Genomic DNA, 24,161 nt, shown 5'->3' with positions numbered 1-24,161 from the left:
TCTGTTGATTGTTGAATGATTTTTTTTTTTAGTGTATATGATCAAATATGTCAATTTTTAACTTTGGGGGGGTTATACCCCAAATTGTCATTGCACAGACCAATGACAAGAAGCTTTTATCCTAAGGCATTTTCAGGTCTTACAATCAAAATTTTAATACATTTAGAGTTGAATTTTTGTTTACTGTACAAGGTATAGTAACATTTTATTTTTCTGTGGATAGCTTATGTTCCCACTACTATTTATTGATAAGACTGTCTTTTCCTCATTTCAGTTTTTTTTGGTATCTGGGCAGAAGATCAATTTACCATAAATACATAAATTTATTTCTTGGTTCTCTATTCTGCTATGTTAGTTTATATGTGTGTTTTATGCCACAATAATGTGCTCTCTGATTGCTCTGGCTTGGCAATATATTTGAAATTACATAATCTGATACCTCCAGTTTGTTCATTTTGATCAAGGGTGCTTTGGCTATTTAAGGTCTTTGTAGTTCTCTATGAATTTAAGAATCACTTTTTCCATTTTTCTATTTTCTCCATTTCTTTTTAAATGTCACTAGAATCTTTATAGGGTAGCATTAAATATAACAATCAATTTAAGTATGACCATTTTAATAATAGTAATATTTCAATTTATGAGCATGGGATATACTTCCGTTAATCTGATGCCTCTTCAACTTTTTCATTTGTCTTAAAGTTTTCAGTGTATAATTTTTTTTAAACTTCTTGGTTAAATTTATTTCTAATTATTATATTTTGCCATTGATGCTATTATAACTGGTTTATTATCATTATTACTGTTATTATTGCTTTCAAATGGAGATAGTCTGTAACTTTAGAATACAGAAAAACTACTCAATTTTGCATCCTACAAAATTTTTTGTGTGATTTTACCTTCTACTTTAAAAATTTTATTTATTAATTATACCATTTTTGATAGTCTTTGATGTTTTCTTTAAAATATATATATATATATGTGTATATATATATATATATATATATATACACATATATATATATATATTTCTTTAGTTGTAGTTGCACATAATAACTTTATTTATGTGTGGTGCTGAGGATCGAACCCAGGGCCTCACACATGCTAGGCAAGCACTCTATCACTGAGCCCCAGCCCCAGCCCCATCTTTGATGTTTTCTATGTAAAATATCAGTTATCTCTAAAGATTCAATTTTTATCTGAATGACTTTTATTTATTTTTCTTGTCTAATTGCTATAGTTAGGATGTCCAGCATTATGTTAAATAGAGATTTCAAAGGAAGAAGTTGTGTCTGATATTAATAAATTGATTTAAACATTAATAATTAATTTTAAAATTTTTAGAAAATGTCCTACAATGTGCATTTCATTCTCTAACATTACACAACATTTACATATAGTCATTACTCTTAAGAAAAAAAAATTATCAATTGTATATGATGCTTAAGTCTTTCACTTTAACATGGAGAATTGGAAAGAGTTGAAACACACATTAAATGCTGTTCTACAGAATTGTAATGGGCTGCAAATGTGCCAATATGAAATAAATGAAAGTTTTAAAAGAGCAGCATGACTTTCAAATCCTTGGCTTCAGTGAATACAGTCACATGGGATCTGTAGTTTCATCTTGAAGCAAAATCCAAGACAAAATAAATAAACGTTAGACAGAATTCTAAGCTTTGTAATATTTAATAAAAGACCATAAAGGACCTTTTGTTTAAAGTAGCACCACTCAACACCTGATTGTCACCAACATTAAATAGAAAAATCATTTAAATAATAAATTACAGAAAACTTCTCAAATCTGGGGAGTGACATTAACGTTCATATACATGAAGCCTCAAGCTCCAAATTAAATATAAAAGAACACTCCACTGAGGCACATAATCAAATGTTCAATGTTGAAGACAAAGAGAGAAATTTGTAGCACAATGATAAAAGCAAGTCATCACATAAGAAACCTCAATAAGACCATAAAAAATTTCTTAGCAGAAAAACGTTTTTACAGGCTAAGTGAGAATGGAATGATATATTAAAAATTACTGAAAGAGAAAACAAAAGCCATATTAGAATATCATGCAGGAAAGATAAATAAATATAAATATTTTTCTAGAAAGGCAAAATCTGATATTACTCTACAGAAAAATTTTTGAAACTCTTTTAAATTTCTCTATTTGCATGAGCTCAAAAGGGCAAAATGTGGACAATTTCAAATCAGTATAAATCAAGTAGGAAGGGACCTTAGACATTATAAGTTTCAGTCTCGCATTTTTTTCTTTAATATCCATGAAAGATGAGGACCTACCCGATATCTACTTTTATCATGAACATTATAAAATAGTGATTACCAACATTGGCTCATTGAGGTTTTGTGGCAAGTCCTTCCTTAGCATATTCTTCAACCTTGGGCAACTTATTAAACCCAGTTTTGCAACATTGGACCAATTATACAATTTCTCTCAACCATGATTTCTTCATTTTAAAATTGGAGATCATAGTTGTACTTACTTTACTAGGTCAATAAGAGCATTAAAGGCATAAAGCACTTAGAAAAGTGTATGACTTACTACTGATCCTTTATAGTCTGCAGTTATTATTCAGATTATATCTTCTAAGCTCAAAAGATAGCTTCATTCTTTGTTGGATAGTTTTCAAGATAGAAAACTATTCCATATATTGAATTCACCTGCTTATCTACTATTTTAGTGCCATTTATATGTTCATAAGAAGAAATAGGACCTTCTTTTTTTTTTTAAACCTAATTGTCCCTCATAATTAGAAAGCAGTGTTCTTGCCTACTGCTTCCCTAGTATGTGGGATGAAACACACCCAGTTTTTTACATTTCATTGTTCCATCTTTTTTTTAACCATTCTGACTTCCTTCCTTTGTATGATTCCAATTCACTAATACCATTATTTATCTGCAATATTTAGGAAATAATTTGGAAATACAAACAAATTTATAAACATTTCATATTAGAAATCTTATCTGCCTTGTTATAATTCAACTTAGGATTGCATTGATTGCTTTAAATCTAAAGTCTCACATTTTGGTACTTTGAATCACTCACAAAAACAGGAAAATATAACATCAGAGGAAAAAAGAACTTTAGAAATTAAACAGTACAAATTTTATTTTTACCAATGAGGAAATAATAACAGGACTAGAAAGGAGAAACATTTGTACTAAGGTCACATAGCTTATTTTCCTTGTCCCAGTGGAGCTAACACCATGCCCAAAACAAGTCCAACACTTGTAGGTCAGTATGTTAACTCCAGTGCCAACTTCAATTGTTGAGAAAGATATAAAATTATTTTCTGGCTCCTTGGGACAGGCTATGACTATCAGAAATGTCTACCCAGACAAAGGAATGGGAAGTGGTACCATTCTAGCACTTATTTATGAATTTTAATCTAAATTCCTCTGAATTTCCAATCCTGGCATTAAGTAGTTGGACTACTGAATTCAAATGAGGAATTTCATATTTATAGTTGTTAAGTTATTAACTATTAATTTGAATCTACTATTCTAATCTCTTGTTCTTGTATAAACTCTTGATTCTGATATAATACATATTTGCCATTTTTACATTTTAGTGCGTCCAAAATTTATTAGATACAGCAATTATATCTTTATCCAAATAATTCATTAATAATCTATCTTACATTTTTTTGAAAAATACCCAAATATTGTTCCATGTGCCTAGGTTATATCTAATAACAACCAAAGGGAAGATCTAATCAACACATCATATGTTTATCCCCTCCAATTTCTTCTTTCATGGGAATATATGTGCTAGGAGAATAATTTCATATACTTGCCTTGGAAAACACAATTGTTTATTCAATATAAAAATATAGAAGACAGAATAAACGAGCAGTTCATAGAAAACAGTATATATTAAAAACTGCTAATGGAAGATAGAAATAGTGGGAAAAGATTATGTTTAAAATCTTAAAAATATGTTGCTTAAGGAATTTGATAAATCATCACAAGAACATCAGTTAGACCAAAGAGCTAATCTGTAACCCTGAAAAGAACTCCCCATTTCTCTCCATGTTAGATAGGACAATGCCTGAAACCTTCAGGCAGCTTCCTAGTTCCAAAGTGGGGCAGGTCACAGCAAGCCCGCAGTGCTTACTGGCCAGTTCAAAATATTTCACTCCTGGGATCAATAAAGGAGTAAGTTGTGAATATTGAAGCACTAAACAGTGTGACACCTGGCTACCCAGGAAACATTTCATCTGCTGTGCCTAAATGGCAGCTTGCCTAGGGGTCTTTAACATCTGTAGTGGCTTCTCACTGCTATTAGGAGAAAATTAATAAGCAAACAAAGCTAAACTTTAGATTCTTCCTCCAGATACCACCAAGTCAAATACCAGGACTCTTTTTAATTCATCTGTAGAAACTAGGTCTTAACTCTTTCCTCAATGTGTCAGTCCTAAGACTTAAATTAAAATAAATAAATATATATAAGTAATCTAAAAATACTCCCCATGTTATGGGAGAAATTGTTGTTATGGCAGACAGCACCTGGGTATATATATATACACAAGAGGCCATTGCAGTTGTCTGTATTTCTACTGCTCAGTCAAGGCAAACAGCAACCAGCTGGCTGTGACTAGCTCAGACTAATAAGCATAAAATCAACATAGGCTGATCCAGGCTGAATATCAGCATCTGTTAGGCCATTGTCTCTGCTGATATGTCTGACTGAGCAGAAGGAAGAGCCGAATAGACAGCCTTCTATGAAGCAGAAAGTGAGACAGGAGCCTCTAACCACCTGCCAAGTTTTTGGTGAGGGAGCAATGGTGGGAAGGAGGACTGGTCGAATCTACAGAGGAGGTGCTTCATAAAACCCTATTAAAGTCTGTTTCTTCTTCCAGTCAAGTTTGCTCCATATGCATTACTTTTGAGTGGCTATCAATAAAAGGCAATAAAAAAAGACCCATTGATGACTCAGGAATTAGATTAAAGATCAGGAATCACAGTATCATTTCACGCATCATTACACTCACCAGAGAGAGCCAGATGAGCAACAGGGCAGACCATGTGCTATTGTAACAAACGATGAGGTATCCCTCTGACCTGAACAAATAAGATGAAAAATTAGGGCATGTATTCTCACTTCAGGCATGAATAAGAACTTACTTCCCACCAATTGCTTCTTCATTCAACTGCAGCTTTTGCTCCTCAGTTTACCTCTGTCCCTGGGCACACTCACCACTTCCTGTGACCACAGAAGCACTCAGGGTCTTAGGAATATGCTCAGGCTCCTCTTGCTTGATTACTCCACAAAATAAACAACTCATCTCTCCTGAGAAAGCAGTCTCTTAAACCATCACTTAAATGCCAGGGCAGAAACATGAGGAAGGCATAAACAAATGGGCTCCTTTTCAATCTCTAATATGCCAGATTCGATTTTTGAAAATCATCATACCCTCTTACTATTATTATTCCTCCAAGAAAATAAAGTGAAATTACTTGACATATTTTAGTAGGACAAACCCAGAGTTCTGTGCAGTATTTCATAAAATCAAAGAGTATGAGTATGGAAGTTTATTATTTAAATAGTGGTATTTCAAAGGTATGACCCAGAGGGATGTTAGTGACAGGTATGATAATATTCAAAAAAATTTGTTGTAGTGATTAAAAAGTATATAAATCATTAAGTCTCTTTAAAAAGAAAATCAGGAGAAACTGATTTCTTGGTTCAACAGGAGAACAAGGAACAACCAGTGAGACCAGAAACATAGAATTTATACTGTTTAGTGTAAATGCAGAAACAAGGGTAGTTTTTGAACCAAATATGAGACATTGTGAATTACTCTGAGGAAATAAAAAAGATTGGTGCTACAAATTAGCCAGTATATTTATATTATCTAATTTTTCAAGAATCTGAAATAGAGCACATTAAAAACAAACAAACAAAAAAAAAAAAACAAAAAAAAATCAAAGCAGTGCTTTATAAATCAGTGCTTTTCAGTCCTCATCCCCCAACTGGGCATCCTAATTAGGTGGTTAGATTCAAAAAATAATAATTCCCAAACTTACATCACTAATAATCCCTCACTCTATAGTTTAAGTTTTACCTTGGTTGGTGGAGCCCAGGCAGTAGAACATTTAGAAAGCTTTCCAGGTGATTTTATTCCAGCCATGGCTATTAATGACTTTGCTGCCGTCCAGGGAGAAATATCCTAGAAGAATGGTGGGGGTATTTGGGGATTTGATATAATAACTCACTTCTAAAGAGTTTCTGAAATCATATGTATGTAGTTTTGGCAAATTTCCACTAAATATTGATAAAAGAGAGCAAAACTTCAGACATTTAATTTTGATATACCAAGACTTTAGAAGAGAAAATATTAAAGCTTTTCTAGTTCAGCTGCCACACTTAAGAAACTGATTCTTAGATGAAGTGACTTTGCTTAGTCTCCCAGTGAACTCATCTTAAATCCCTTGTTGGCTGAATAAGTGCATTTGGTAGCGGTGGATACAGAGGACTGATTGTTTATTCAAACACACTGGTTTTCTGTTTATTTGTTTGTTTGTTTGATATTTTCATCCTTTTGTAGCGCTGGGAATTGAACCCAGGATCTCATTCATGCAAGGAAAGCACTTTAACATTGAGTTGCAACTCAAAACCCTGAAGTACATCTTAAAACAATGGTCTGGTATCTTCTCATCAGGGCCTATACCTTTTTGCCAATGACTAAAATAAGAAAATGATTGGTTTTGGAAATGTCATTATGAGATTAGAGAACTGTTGTCTTAAATTGTGAATCTGAGTGCCCTATTACCTGGGGAAATTTGGAGAAGTTCAGAGTAGAGGGAGGAAGGAAATGGTACACTTGACAAAACGTCAGTAATTTTATAGCCATAGTGCTCATTTACTTTAAAAAGTTGAGTGAGACAACAGGTTATCTATATTTAAGGAAAGAAATTATATCTGTACCTCATTGCAAATGCAATAATAAATTATATTGGTATCAAAGTCTCAAAAGTGGAAGCAAACAAACAAACAAACAACAACAACAACAAAACTTAAAACAAAATATGACCTTTACTTGGGACCTCAAGGTAAAAGGAGAGTTTTAAGGTTCAACTCAAAAAACAAAGACTACAAAATAAATAAAAGAAAATCTTTGCTATAGTGTATAGTGCTTAATTCTGAATGATATAAAATACACAAAAGTAGAATTGTGAGATTAGAAGAAAATGCTTAACAACATATAACAGAGAAAGAATTAGTATCAAAAACATAAAAATTAAAAATAAGAAAAAAGGGCATATTCACACTTCAAGAAAGGAAAAACTCTAATAACCAATAAACACACCAAAGCATGGGCAGCATTATGGATATATAAATTCACACCACTAGAATATGCTCTTAGACACTCATCAGTTTGGCAAAATAGCTACATCTGACAATTTCAAATATTAATGAAGAATGGAAACATGCAAATTCTCATGTACCACTTGTTGAAATATAAATTGCTCCAGCCGTGTAGAGCATAAAGTCTAGCATTTGTCCATATACACAATCAAGTTTATATCCTTGTGATCTCTCACATAATGCACAAGAAAATGTGCATAAGATTACTTTACAAGGCATTAATTTTTTTAGTAAAATATAAATATTCATCAGCAGGAGACTAAAAGAAAACTGTAATAGGACCAATAGTGAAATCCCATAGACACGGTAAAATGAACAAAGCATCAACATAAAGTTGAGTGAAAAAGGGAAGAGACCGTGGGAAAGAAAGAAAAAGAGAAAGCTCGTTGCCTTTGGCCAAATTCCAGAGTTAGTGGGAAAACACTGAAAGAGGATACAGAGCAAACTGGTTTAAAGTTTACACCTTTGTAATAAAACAGAAATGGTCATGAAAATGTTATCTGACACTTGGATGTGACAATAGACAATTGTTAAATCTCTATACAGCAATTATATTCCTCTGTTTATAAGAATAATGAAGTTTAACCTATGTGATTGTTTCAGGAATTAAATTAGATAATATTAAAACTTCATGGTGAAAAGAAATTGTCCAATTAAAAAAACAGATTACAATAATTAATTTTCCCATCTTTATGTTTTTCATATTTGTCCATATGGACTAAATGTTAGACATGCTATACTGAATAAAGAAGACTAGAGCTCCTACCTTTACAGAACCTATGATTCTGTCACACCAGCACCTAAGAATTTCCCATGTGAAACCTTTAACCTCTATATGCTTTCATTCACATAGCATTGACTGCTCAGGTTATCAATCAGCTGAGCAATCAAAAAACTAAAGTGATCCCTCAAACCAGAAAATCCATAATCTTAAAGCCATCTCACTCTGTTGAAGTGAATGCCATGATTATCATATAGGTCAACTCTCCATTCAGAGTCTAGTGGGTGAGCTCTGAGGGAGGTTGAGCATGTAAGATTAATGCCTGACAAAGGTAGATTACTATGTTATATTGTCCAGCTAGACATATAATAAATGTTCTTCATAATGGATAAAAAAGGTAATGTGCCTCATTTTAAGTTGTTTTAAAAACACTAACACTTTGTGGGCATCAAACTATTCAGAATGTTAGGTTCATAAATTAATGAGCAGATTCTCTAGCAGCATCTAATTAGGATTGGGGTTTTTTATTCAATAGTCAACAAAATCAAGAAGAAATATGGAGACTGAGAAATAAGTTTATGCATATATCATTGTTATCCCTCCCCTGTCTCTCAGTCTCCATTAGTTTCTCATTAGAAATTTCATTAGTGGCATTTTACAATCGCCCAACAAAAAGAGTCAATTTAAAGAGATGTTTATTGAATGACAGAAATTGCTTTACTTATGCAAATAGAAGTATGGATAAACCTCAACAGTATAGCTTGCAAACTGCAGAATAAAAAGAAGTTTAGCTTTCATAATGACAAAAAGTAAGAATAACAACAATAAAAGGAAAACACCCACCTTCATGCCAGTGCAAAAAAATACTAGTTCTATATCATTTTAACTTCAGGAGTGATCCAAGGGAAAACAAAAGATCTGCTTCTAATAACAATATATAAAGTATTTGACAAGTTGTTTGAATCGAGCAGGTTTTTAAACTCAAAATAAAGAAAGAGAAAAAATAGAAAATGCCATTTTAGAGTAAGCAGCATTTCAATGAAATATGTAATATTTGTTTCAAGAGAACTTGTTCAGGTTACTTGGGTCAAAGTCACACACAGGTAACTCATTGAGCATTTTGTAGAAATGGTAAAACTAATTTTCAGTGAAACAAAAATATGTTGTACTTCTTAGAACTTATGCATTCCATAACTATTTTTATAGAGCACATTCTTCAGGTACAAAGATGGAATAAAACAACAGCCATCACCCTCAAAAACCTATACTACATTATATATAAGAGACAACATGCAAAAATAGTGCTAGTAGAAATCTTTGCAGATGTGGTTTTTAAGCAGAGTTTTGAAGGCTTATTATAAGATTAATTCATGAAGATGACAAAAAGTATCTTATCTTAAAGGAAAAAGCAGTTATAAACAGAATGTGCAATATGGCATTTATTTGATTAACACTGAGTAGTTGGATGCTAATAAAGTAGTAGTAAGGAGACCTCTGATGTCATTAATACTAGTCTATTGGTAGCAGTCTGATTTTTCCATCTTACCATCCACTTGAAGGAAAATGCCATTCTCTCATATGACATCTCCTCTCCCAAATCAATGTATGCATCATGAAATATGGCCACTTTGTCTCTATCTCCTGATCTCCCAGAGAGAGTTTAGTGTTTCAATTTAATGGATAGAGTGAAGATTGCATGGAAATTTTCAGCCAATTTCAAGTAGCCCCTGGGAGAAGGGGCTAGATTTTATAATTACATTCCTGTTCTGTCTCTCTCTGTATCTTTTCCACTCATCTTTATTTTTTCAGTCCTGTATCTTAAAAAAAAATCAAACAAAACAATGATTCTAAATTCTGTGTTGCACAACAATTCATGTTTATATTTTATAATTCACATCATAAAATCATATTACTCAAAATATATTTCTCAAGTTAACTATTAAAATTATTAGATTATTATTGTCATTGCCATTAAACAGTGCTCTTTCAAATTATAATGTATAAAGAACATTTTATAGCTTGAAAATATTTACTTCTTTTCACAAATTCTTAAACATGCTTCAAGATTTGGGAAAAAGGCCTGTTATAAGTCGCTTTTTATAGGCCTAAATTTCTTAGTATTGCAAAAAGAAAATATTCACTTTTTGCTCTTTTTGCATTACTATCTTCAATCTGTTTAATGGGCAAATGAAGTGAAACTTGTTTGTCAAAACACCAAGAACATTTTGTTGTTGTTGTTAATTACTAATAGATTATACATGATGTAAAAATTAGTAGAAAAGGCAAGAAGACAAGATATGACTAATTCTCTATTAGTTGTGTGAATTTAATGGAATATGAGATCCTAGTAGACAAATCAATGAAATAAAATCAAGTGAAGCGAAAAGTCTTGTGAAGAGCATTTGAATCGCTTTGGATCACTGTTAAGTCAGTTCATTTTTATTTCCTCTTGACTCTGTAGAAGTAGAAGTGAATTCCTAGGAATCTTTAGACTAGGAACCTCTCAAACACAAATGAGTGATATTTAGCATGATAAAATATTGGAAAAGCATCTCATGTTTTTACTTGTATACACTAGCAGTGAATATTTCAGGATTAAAAATTAATTTCCTAAGCAAAAAGAGTTTAATTTAGGAAGGATTTTATCTAATTGTGATTTGCGACAAATTATGGACAGTATGTTCCTTTCAAAATCCACAAACTCTCATTCCTCAAGACACTTAAAATTTTTAAGCTTCCAAGTTTATTTATTTATTTATTTATTTTTATTTTCAAGGGTTTCTTATTATCATGCAAATTCTAGACAACTGACACTTTAGGTCACATCTTTTTCACACTTAATTGGCAGAACAGTTTGAGTAAGGTTGATGGAAATTATGTTCAGAACAGTCCTTGAGTTAGGGGAATAGGAAAGGAGACTATAGGACAGAGGAGAGCTTTATGATGGTTGATATAGAAGATGTTCAATAATAATAATAATAATAATAAAGCCCAAGAGGTTTTTTTTTTTGAGGAAGAAAAGTTTTTAGGGAACACTTGGGAAATGTCTTTAAACAGATACATGTGTTTGGCTTTCAGTAAAAAGTCCCTTTCAACCCCAAATCTCTTTTCTTATTGACAAAATTAGAAAAAGATTTAGTCTGCCTGCCCTTTAGAAAGCAGATCAGATGGCATTTGGTGACAATCATTGCCATTTTGAATGACAGTGCTTTGGCATTACCAGTGAGTTAGCCCCCTGATTCTTTAAAGTCAGGTCATCTGGATTCCCGTTTTTAATCTACTACTGCCAGGCTAGGTGGCCTTAGCAAGTTATATAATCTCGCCAGTTGTCATTTTTTTCCACATATAAATTGGAGATGTTGTTCGAAGGTAATAAAGGAAACAAATCTATAACAAACATAATAATTGTTGGACAGAAATAGTAATGGTGACATAGAAAAAGAAACAGTTTAGCTAAGGGATTTGGAGGAAATTTCATAGAAGAAGTAAATTAAGATCTAAATCATGTATAGGAATTAAAGTTTGAATTTCACAATGAAAACATCATGCAAAGTCAAAAAAGTATAAGAGGGCATAGAGTTATCAGAGAATTTAGGATGGCTGGAGTCTAAAGGCCAAATAGGACACAACACAATGAGACAATGGAAAAGTACATACTGTTCAGAGCAGAGGTGCCATGGGTAAAATGTGCATTTCCTCCAAAATTCATGTGAAAACTTAATCCTCACTGGGTAGGATTTTCTGGCAGGTGAATGAATCAAGATTACTCTCATAAATGGCTTAGGGCCTATTATGGTTTAGATACAAGGTATTCCTCAAAAGCTCTTATTAATGCGGAACACTCAGAGGTGACATAATTAGATTATGAGAACTATGACCTAATTAGTCCATTCTAGTTTGAATGGATTAATTGCATTGTGACTGTAGGCAGGCAGGACATGGCTAGAGGACATAGATCACTGGGAAGGTGCTCTGAAAAGGTACATCTTCCCTTTTCTGTTTCCTGGCCATCATGAATGAGGCAACACTTATTTTCCATGCCCTTCCATTATTATGCCTTTCCTTGCTTTGGGCACAGAGCAAAGAAGTCTGCTGACCATGGACTGAACCTCTGAAACCATGAGCCCCAAACAAACTTTTCCTCTTCTAAGTTGTTCTTGTCAGTATTTTGGTCACAGTAATGAAACACTGACAAACATAGGACCTTTATGAAGATATTTGAGGAAGTAGGTTTGCTCTTTCTCCTTTTCACCTTGTAAAGACACAATTTTCACCTCCTTTATCTTTTCCTCTCCTTTTGCTATGTGAGGACACCTATATGGTATCATCTATGAGGAATAGTCCTTCATCAGACTACACATCTGACAGTGGATTAGACAAAGGGGAATGAAGGGAAGGGATGGTGGATAAGAATAGGACAGACAGTGGAATGAATCTGACATATGTTTCTATGTACATTTATGATTATCTCACCGTGAATCTCACCATTATGTGAGATTCTAATTCCTAATTAGAATATGATACACTCCATGCTTGTATAAATATATCAGAAGAGATTCTACTGTCATATACAACTAAAAAAGAACAAATAAAAAAGGACCAGGTAGAGTAACTATCTGTTCTTTATAGTTTACCAAATCTCGGTTATTTTCATGACAGCAAAAATGTATAAAGACAAGGGTGATTATATTATCAGATTTGCTTATTGGAAAAGTCACTCTGGTAACACTCAGAATAATAACAATGATATTGCAAAAATCCAGCTGGGCATTGATGGGTAAATGAATTAGGGCAGGAGACAGCAAACAAGAGTTAGGATGAGGAAATATTTAGGAATTAGAAAAACAAGATTCATATCAATTATATTGGGGAGGGTTAAAGAAAGTACCAGGAATGATTCAAATTTTAGCTTTAGCGTAACTCAGCAGGGTTGTTAGCAATGCCCATGATGGAAGCAAAAAACAACCACATATTTGAAGCAGAAGGTAATGAGACAGACCATAAAGAGGTCTGAGGGGCACAAGACTGACGTAAAGCCTCCCTTCCTGATACCAAGAGCAATTATACCAAGAATCTCTTGGAAAACATCATTTAAAGAGAGCAGATCTCCAGCAATGATAGTTTAATACCTAATAAGTAGCAATAATCAGAATGAGAATTATAAAATACAACTGCACTGGAGGGAGAGTTTTGAACAGTTATAAAACGAAAATACCATTATATCTATAATTGGTACAAACATTGATGTATAGAAAGCCATTAATTTCAGACACTAAAAATAATCCAGCAAAGATTTCTTCTATTCAATATGAGTGATGAGATATTCCTTTTAGCCTTGTCATATTAAAAGCTTCAATCATTGGTATAGAGGGATGAAAAACTGAAAGAAGTTCAATTCTTTGTTCTATTTGTAGGATGTAATTTATACTAAAACCTGATTAATTGTTCAGCAAAATCAATGTATTTATTATTCAGAAATGTAGACTAAAATATTCTCAGCAAAGTATTGTTTTCTTTTCTGCAAAAAAAAAAAAACATATTAAATAATGCTTTTGTTCAATACATGGCCATGGAATTAGATGACAAATTTTCCTAAACCTAGATAAAACTTTTTAGACAAAAACTTTCCTAAACAATTTTAAAAGTTATTTCAATTAAAGTTATGTATTATTTTGTAATCTTGGGTAGGTGCAAAAACTTACCAAAGATAAGTTTCTTTGTCTCAATGCCCTATATGGAACTAGCCCTGTTCATTGAATATCGGGTATAAAATTTTTCTACAAATCTTTGGAAAACACACTCATTTTAATTAGAAGGTGATCAAATATAAAACATAGTGTTCTGTTAGTTTTAGGAGCTTTAGGTTACATATTTAGGGTCTAGGACAGGGTCCTTTAGCAGTTCTTTGCCTTAATGTCTCCAACTATAACATTCTGCACACCAAATGCCCACTGCCTTCTGTGAGAAAGTAGAAGGAAATGTGCCATACAAACAGATGTAATGTTATCCCTCTTCTGGCATTAATGTAGCAGAGAAGCTCCAATTGGACAAGACCAGTATAATTTATCTTTAGCCTGGAAATGTTCTGATGGTTGGCCATATTTCTATTAGGTCTGCTTTTTGAACTAATGCCACAGGACATCAAACAAACCCAGTAACAGGCAAACAACTAGCTCTTACCTGCATTGTTACTGACTTCACTTTATGTCCTTGTAGGGTATAGCATTTAATAGGCCACACATTTGAAATATGTTGAAATTTAACTTTATTTCCTTTTGAAAAATTTTGAGCCTCCATTCTATCTGATGATGAAAACAAGAATGCTTATAGAAAACTCTATTAAGTTAATGATTCTTGGTTACCCCACTTAGATTTAAAACTCAGTCACTTTCTGAAATATTCTCCTTGCTCTACTTTCTAGGACTGCTGTGAGCATTCTGGCTTATCTAGTAGAATAAAACCATCTCTTGATCTTTAAACTATCAGCTTTCAGCCCACCAAGGTCTGCATTCTATCCCAAGGGACAGGAGAACTCTAAGATAGCTTGCAAAGTAGGAATGGGGTGTTTTTCCATACTTGGACAAGCCTCAGGGACTCTGACATTGGATGTCTTCCAGGAATCAAGTAAAGGTATTTGGGGTAGATAACTGTGTATCTGTTCCCCAGCAGTCATGGATGCAAGGGCTTAGAGCAAAGTAATAATGAGTGAGAACTTCCTGTCCTTCATGTGCATTCAGCATTTATTCATTGCCTCACTGTGTCTGCAGATTATTTTTTCACATTCTCTAGGCCTGTAACTTTAAAAGTAAGCAATTCCAAAATCTCTCAGTCCTTAAGGTTTTAAAGCAATAATTTGACATTTTTGTTCTTTGAGTCACCATACCTAGGTCTGCGGAAAAACTGTGTATGGCAGTTTGTGTGAAAGACTGTCAATGTGTTCTCCACGTACATTTTCTTGAGTGCTGCTGCCAATGCATGGTCTTGCCAAAGAATGGGGTTTGCAGACATTTCCAAGTAAGGAAATGATGTGGATAAATTAGCACTCATCAAAGAGCTCAAACTCAATTTGAGTTCTAGTTAGCTCTTACTAAAATTGGAATCGGAAACCAATAATTTTTGATGGAAAGAATTTAAAGAATATGCTATAATGCTATTCTTCTATTTATTCATAGAGAACTGCATGTTAAATTTATATAATTTTGATATCATAAAAATGTCTACTTTAGTACAGTTGAAACACACATGTGTTCCAACCTATTTGGTCTTACTTGTGCTTTTCTTTACCAGTAAGCTTGGGCCCCACAGGACTACCCTGTAGGATATTTCATTTTTAAAATCACTATTTAGTATCACCCCTTTCCTTTAATGACTTGAATGTCTTAAGTTTCACCTTTATTTTAAAATAATTTAAATGCTTTTTAAAAGTTTTTTATTTGTTATTTTCAGTTATACATGACAGTAAAATGTATTTTAACATATTCTGTACATGGAGTATAACTTCTAATTGTTGAGGTTATTTACATGCTTTTTTTAAAAAGAAAGTTCAAATCCTTCTGGAATATAAAAATTTTTACAAAGTATAAATAATGAAATTTACTATGAGCATGGAAATAATTCTCAGTGTGGCATTGGTTCTATCAGATATGATTTAATATCATGGTTTGGGACAACTTTAGATTATATTCTATATTATTACATATGTATAACTCATTATTATAGAATGCTTTTTATATTCCCATTACAGCACATTTAATATTAGTTAAATCTTTAGATCTTTCTCAAAATTGAAGTTAGAATAAAAATTCAATTGTTACATGATATTAGCAACAAGGTCAAGCTTGCTGGTTTAATCCCTAGTTGCCATTTCTAAACCCACTTCCATGTTTGTATCTTGCATTAATGTGAGAGTTTCTATCATTTATCTATTCTACTCAGGCAGAACGTATCTCTTCATTATACCCAAACATTGCTTTACTCTATATAATGATATTTCTGCAACTTCCAAGTATTGGTATGATTTGGATCCTAAATGTCCCTTAAAGGATCATGTGTAGTTCATGGAGCTATTGAGAGGTGGTAGAAAATTTATAAGGTGGAGCCTAGTGGAAGGAAGTTAGCTCAGTTGGGATACTGTCTAGAAGGTGATATAGGGGCCCCAGCCCTTCCTTTTACTTGCTTCCCAGCTGCCCTGCATGAGCCATCTTTGTTTTACCATATGCTTCTCAGCATGATATTCTGCCTCACTACAGGCCCCAAAACAATGGTGCCAAGTGACCATGGACTAAAACCTCTGAAATTGTGAACCAAAATAAATCTGACCTGTTTTTAAGTTGTTTTGTCACAGCAATGGAAAACTGATAGATACATGTATAAATTAGTCTTTTAAGATTTACTTGTGGGTTGGGGATGTGGCTCAAACAGTAACGCGCTCACCTGGCATGCGCGGGGCGCTGGGTTAGATCCTCAGCACCACATAAAAATAAAATAAAGATGTATGTCCACTGAAAACTGAAAAATATTAAAAAATTTTGTCTCTCTCTCTCTATCTCTCTCTCTCTCCTCTCTCTTAAAAAAGATTTACTTGTATTTTAAATATATGAGTTTTATAGTTTTAAATCACTAAACAGAAAGTAACATATGTATGTGTGAGTGTGAATTGAACCATCAATTTAAAAGGTTTCTTAATTTTTGTTGTAGTTATGGCAATTAGGACATTTTAATTTTATCTATATTTTAATTTATGTAAGACTATTATTATTCCTATCTTTGATATATTTGTTACTAAACTAAAATATTCATGATACTAATTTTTATTCTAAAAAAGCCCTAAGAGATGACCTGTGTTTCGTTACTATCACTAGAAGCTCAGAAATGAATTTGATGTTTGAAGTGAGAGTGATCTTAAATATTAACATCTTGCTAATACTAAAAGCAATTTGAGACTGATCTGGTAAGTGATGTTGGAAGGAAAATGATGGAGAAAGAGAATCAGGTTTGCTTTTTGATTTTTTTTTCTGGATAATGAAAATGTATCTTTGGAATCTAAAAGGAAATTGGAAATAAAAGAATCTAATGATAGTTTGCCATTTGTAGGTATAGGCTGGCACCATTTTTTACAGCTAAGGAAAGAAATTATAAGTTCAGCCAGTGGACTGTTAAACTTGTCCAGAAATACTGTCCATACAGGAATCATAATATCATAAGCCATTTTAGTTGAAAAGGATTTTTGAGAATATTTAATATATTACTTCCATATTTCAAATTAGAAAATGATACTCAGAGATATAAAGTGATTTCCCCAGAGAAGGGTAACTTATAGCAGCTTTTGAACAATAAATATACTTAGATTTGTCTGAACATTGGTATTTCTCTCTAGACTTAGAAGTAGTTTTGTTCTAACTCCCCCTGTTTAACACCATGTTTCCATTATGAACTTCCAGCTATCATTAAGAATATTCAAAAGAATGTCAGAGTGACACCAGCAAAGATGTCTATGCCCCATGCTTGCCATTTTTAAGAACTGAAATCAGTGTCAAGACTGACCTCATGTGAGAGAGTTTGGCTAGAACTTTTGTTAATCTTCAATATGTCCTTCTAATTTACATATTTACTCAAGCATATAATTTACCCAATCTTTTGGGACAATTTTCCTACTTTCTTTTTTCTTAACTAAGCTTAAATATGATGTTTCATCAATGGCTTAATTTCCTAACAGCACGTTATTTAGATCTCTACCCTCTCCTGCTTGCCAGTGGTACCGGGGATTGAACCCAGAGCTTCACATCTGTTAGTTGTGCATTCTACCACTGAGCTACATTCCCAGTTCTTAAGATTTCCATATTATAATTTGTCAGTGGGAGATCATAGCAAGTAGACCTTTCCACCAAAGCAATTTCCATGAATTAGCAGCATTGGCATCATAGGAAATTTGTGAAAAATGACCATTCTTAGTTCCAGATGCACTAACCCGCAAGCTATATTTTAGCAAGAGCCCTACCTGAGGCTCATGCTCATTAAAATTGGAAAATCACTCATCTGGATCAATAATTTACATAGGTAAAAAGAGAAAACATAGTTTAAATGTTCATAGTAGGACTCTTTCTATTGCCAAATTTAGATTAAAAATAAAACAAAATAAAGCAAGAAGGGACAGTAAACTAGAAATAATAGAGACAAATGGAATAAACTCGTGTTTTCTTGGTTTTTGGTTGTATTTTTTATTTATGTAGATCAAATACAACTCCAGTCTTCTCCAAAGCAGCAATCTTAACAAAATTTTCATTTTTTAATCCTCAAATGCCATACAGATTCCCAGAATCACCATAATAACTAAAATTATTGAATAAAGCACAAATTTTAACTTTTGGATTTACAAATTCAGGACAAGGTCAATAATGAAAGGTATGAAGAAATAATCTAGAGGTCTAAGATGTAAGAAAGACAATTTTGAAATTTAGTCATTTAATTATTCATAAACCAATAAATTCTTAAGTCTTATTTCACAAATGGAGTTACTGTAGATCTCCCACTCTGGGAACACATTCTGCTGCCTCACGTGGCTCTTTCAACACAAACATAGGACACCTTGGTCAAAGGCCACCTGTTTTGCTTTCCACATTGGTGTCACCTAAAATATGTTCTTAATTCAATTTCGTATTTCAGTGAGTAAAAGTGATAGTTTTTCTTTTAACATGTTTCAGAAGGATAGAGAAATTTGGCTAAGAGATATCATTGAGATAGTCATGGCCTTGCTTATTTCTAACTAAATTGACTCTAATAAAAATCTGTGAGAAAGAGCTAGTATGTTAGCTGTTCACTGAAGCAACAAACAGAGTTGTTTAAAAAAAATTAAACAATTCTTACATTGAAGACTTGGACAGTGCACATCTTTTCAATCTAGGTAGTTTGGGAGATAAATCAATCAGAAACACTAAGGTGGTGTTTGATGAAAGTCATCATATAATTAATAGCCTGTTGTCAATTTGGACAACGATGTGACAGAGTTCTCTGCAACAGACACAGGTGAACTAACATCCACAATTGATTTGATCATAAGTATCCAAAAAAGTTTAGTTGTCACTCATAGAATAAGGGTTACAAAAAGAAGTTTCCTTTCTCAGAAAGAACGTATTGCTTAGAGACTTCTATTGGTACAAACTGTGACTGAAGATTACAATGGAAATGTCTGATTTAAATATCTCATTGTCTATTTTAATGGTTGTTATTCCTATTTCTAGTCTTCATTCAATCTCAAATACAATGAAAGCTCTAAACACATAGGTGGGAGTGACTACTACTAAAATTATCATTCCTACCCTCTATAGAACAAATTGTAGCCATTCAAAAGCAAGGGATTATTATTATAATGGTTAGTGGAAGCTCCAATGGTATAAGGTCAATTTTCTTGTTTTTTCATGTCAAACTGTAGAAAAGGGAAAAAACAGTAAAGTGCTAGGTGTTTTCCTTAATAAAATGAGAAGGCTGAAATATAGATTCCATTAAAAGAAATCATTTGTCTTGAGGTGTTTTATAATGCTTTGAACATGTTAAAGTAATCAACAAGTATGAGGTGAGACAATAAATGGAAAAAAAATGTAGAGACTCAAAATTCAAAGCAATTTTTAAAAATTTTCTGATATCTAAATATAAGTGATAAGTAATTGCTTTAAAATTTGGACTAGCAAACAGCTACCTTAGTCTGTTAATAAATCCTAGCCTATCCCAATGATTAGCTGCTGTGTGTAGATAAAATCCTGACTCCCTTGTTTCAAAGGAAATAACCAAGAAGGACCATCATAGGTCTAGAGCTTCCAGGGAATTTGAGTGAACCTTGGTTAATGGCTTTGCATTGCAACTCTCCCCTTGCCAAAATTCAGACCCCTCATTCTCCAAAGGACTCTTCTGGAGATCTTTTTGCACAAAAATCCCCACCTCAGAGTCTGTTTTATGGCAAATGCAAACCAAGAACTTGATGCCAGGAGTAGATTAAGAAAGCAGAAACTGAAATAGGATTTTCACGCTAGCTAAATAAATAAAGGTGCTGTCAGTAGTATAAGTGGAGCAGAAATTATTCTTGGAATTCTATAGGAGTGAAATGTCCAAATTTTCATGAACAGTAAACTGGGGCAGGAATATATTGGCAAGTACAATAGGTCAGGTTTTCAAAAGGATGCATAACAATTAATTTTTAAAGTCATAGGAATTTGGTCATCCTTTTGAGTGACTTTGGTATCCTGGAAAAGACTCTTTAAAAATTATGTTGTTGAAGTGCAACCTGCCGCACAGCGCCCCATCTCCTAATGAGACTGCCTACCATCACTGTGGCGCTCTCCACTGCTGCCTTATCTCGGAACATGGCTATCTCCACCTTGAGACATCTCTGCTGCTGCACTGCCATCTAGAGATGCAGCAACCTCAAGATTAGGATACCAAGACCTGGAAGTCAAATATCAAGGTACCTGAAGCTTTGCCACCACTGCCACCATCACAGGACACAGCCACTATCATCTAGGGACAGTACTCAGAGTCTGGACCTCCATCATCAAGGTACCTACAGGTTTGGTTACACTTGAGGTTGTTCTGCTAGGTGTGCCAATAGCCACCATCTTGCTGCAGACGCTGGAGAAAACTGTGGTCTCTCCAGCTCTACAAGTCCTGAATTGCATGAAGATTGACAGGACTGGCTTCAGAAGTTTGGAAAGTTGGAAGAGGCTATGAGGGCATCTTGCCCTTAGCTTGCCCACCCAACTGGTCCCTCACTGGGTTCCCTCAGCTGGGACATGACACCAGCAGGGTCCCCAACTTTCTCCCAAGTTCATCATCCACTGATCCCCTGGTTCTGCTAAGTTTGGCAATTAATAGGGCCCTATAGCTTTCCAATCACCATCTCTCAACCCCGGCCAGTCCACCAACCCAGCCCAATGCTTGCAGCTATGTGGCTAGCCACAGCTCTCACCACCTGGTCCTGATGTACTCAATGCAGAACAGCTCTCTATGACAGGCACACAGGTCCTGGTTTGCAACCCTCAGGACCAATGGGAAGAGAGATGCCTAATCAGGAATTCAAAAGGGTGGGGGCTGGAGACATTGACTTTGGAAACTAAATCACCAACCAGTAATTATGGGGTCCACAGGTGACGTAAGGGGCTAAGATCAGGCTCTTACATCACTGAGTGGGTCCCAAAGGAGATTCTGAGAGTGCAATCTTCCAACATGGACCAGCAATTGCTATACCCACCTTAGCAACCCTCACCATCCTGAAGGTGGGTCTACCAGCAAACTGTAGACAATCCCACCTATCGGCTGAGAAGCTCTTGAACTCAACAATTATTCAATTTTCCTTGAAGATTTTTTATTTCTTTTTCTGCTCTCACATAATTATCATTTTCGAATCAAGTATTTTTTTAATGCATCAGGTTATTGAGGACTGGGATGTATGAAGAGTATATTTCAGTATTGTTGTGTATTCTTTTATCTTTACTTTTTTATATTTTTTTTCTTATTTTTAAATGTTTTATTTATTTATTTTTACTTTATATATATTTTCTTCTCATGTATCTGTTTCTCTGGATACTCCATCTCTCTTTTCTCCTGCTAACAGCCAACTTCTTGATTCCTCTTTCTACAATCTTATACTTCTGTCTCCTCTCCTTCTTCCTCATAAACATCACATCTCATACCACTCCTGCTCTTTGTCTACCATCAAAAATTATACTTTTGTAAACCTACTGCTTATGTTGCAGACAATTATTGAACACCTCATTTATATTTATTGTGACAAACTATAAATGTCTTAATAGGAGCTATTTGAGGTGTTCAATAATTGCTTTGGGTGCTAAAAAAATTGATCTCTCCCTTAAAAGTGAGGCACTGGAAACCTCCAGTGACAATATAAATCTACAGGGTAGAAACTGTAATACCTCAAATCCACACTGCTAGATGAGAAGACACCTGAACAACATGAAAAAATAAGAAAATCAAGAACCCCAAACAAACCAACATACTCCAATAATAGAATCCATTGACAACACAGTAGAAGAAATGTCAGAGGAGGAGCTCAGAATGTATAAATTGATCCATGACATCCTTTGATGGTGTACAAAGTGAAATTAGATATAAATTTCAGGAGGTGAAAGATCACTTCAATAAAGGGACACTTATTATAAAAAGAAAATCAAGCAGAAATCCTCAAAATAATGGAATCAGTAAACCAAATTTAAAATACAATGGAAAATATTACCAACAGACTAGACCACTTGGAAAACAGAACCTCAGGCAATGAAGACAAAATATATAAAATTGTGAAAATAAAATTGACCATACAGAGACGATGGTAATAAAAATCATGAACAGAACTTTCCAGAATTATGGGATAACATGAAAAGACCAAATTTAAGATTTATCAGGATAGAGGAATGCGTGGAGGAACAAAAGGAATGCACAAATCTATTCAATGAAATAATATCAGAAAAATTCTCAAACCCAAAGAATGAAATGAAAAATCAAATACAAAAGGCATACAGGATACCAAATGTACAAAATGACAACAGAACCACAACAAGTGACATTATTATGAAAATGCCTAGCATACAGAATAAGGAATTTTAAAGGCCACAAAAGAAAACTGTCAGATTACATATAAAGGGAAATCAATTTGGTTCTCAGCTGATTTTTCAACTTAGACTTTCAAAGCTAGGAGGTACTGGGAAAACATATACCAAGTTCTGAAAAAAATGGATTCCAAGCAAGAATTTTATATCCAGCAAAAGTAAGCTTCAGATTTGAAACTGAAATAAAAGCCTTCCATGATAAACAAAAATTAAAAGAATTCACAACTAGAAAGTCTGCACTACAGAATATTCTCAACAAAAGAAAAAAGAAACCAAAACAACTGGGAATACAAATTATATCTCAATAAAATTTTAAATGTTATTGGCATAAATTCATCAATCAAAAGACACTGACTGTCAGATAAGATGAAAAAACAGGACCAAAGAATATGCTGTCTCCAAGAAACTCATCACATAGGCAAAGGCATCCACATATTTTAGGAGAAGGGATGAGAAAAAACATGTCACTGAATGGAATCACCTCAACAAGCAGGGGTTTCCATCTTTATATCAGATAAAGTTAATGTTAAGCAAAAGTTAATCAGGACAAAGAAAAAAATTACATGCTGCTTAAGGGAATTATATAACAGCAAGACAATCAATCATGAATATTTCTGCCCCAAACAATGAAGCATCCATGTACATCAGATCTTTCTCAATTTCAAGAATCAAATAGACCACAAACAATAACACTGGTTAATTTTAGCACACCCCTGTCACTACTGGACATATCTTTCAAACAAAAACTAAGAAATGACAGAACTAAATAATACAATCAATAATTTAGACTTAATAGATATAAATAGAATATTTCATCCATCAATGAGCAAATACACTTTCTTCTCAGATCCTTCTCTAAAATAGACCATTATCTTATGACACAAGCAATTCATAGTAAATACAAAAAAAAGGAGGTAATACCTTGTATTCTATCAGATCACAATGGAATGAAATTAGAAATTAATGATAAAATAAAAAATAGAAGCTAACTAACACCTGGAAACTAAATAATACACAATTTAATGATGAATGAAAAAAGAATAAATCAATGATGAAATTAAAAAAATACTTAGAGGTAAATGAGAACAGAAATACAATATATCAAAATATCTGAGACACTATGAAGGCAGTACTAAGAAGAAAGTTCATTGCATTGAGCTCATTCATTAAAACTAAAAAGTCAATGAATAAAAGACCTAACACTACATCTAAAAGCCCTAGAAAAAGAGGACTAAATCAATACCAAAGCAGAGTAAGAAAGGAATTAATTAAAATCAGAGATGAAATTGAAACAAAAGAAATCATTCAAAAAATTGACAAAATGAAAAGTTGGTTCTTTGAAAAATAGATCCAATTGATAAACAGTCACTCTAATGAAGAGTAAGAGAGAAAATTCAAAATATTAAAGTATGTAATGAAAAAGTAAATATCTCCATG

The 24,161-nt window shown here is 33.4% G+C and overlaps 1 pseudogene; it reads right to left on the bottom strand.

Annotated features, from left to right (window-relative positions):
• Positions 1-24,161, bottom strand: part of LOC107136061 — a 61,194-nt pseudogene that overhangs the window by 17,052 nt on the left and 19,981 nt on the right.

The sequence above is a fragment of the Marmota marmota genome, unplaced genomic scaffold (genome assembly GCF_001458135.2).
Source record: "Marmota marmota marmota unplaced genomic scaffold, marMar, whole genome shotgun sequence".
In the NCBI taxonomy this organism is placed as follows: Eukaryota; Metazoa; Chordata; class Mammalia; order Rodentia; family Sciuridae; genus Marmota; species Marmota marmota.
Note: the sequence above shows the minus strand (reverse complement) of the source record. Positions and strands in the feature narration are given on the sequence as shown.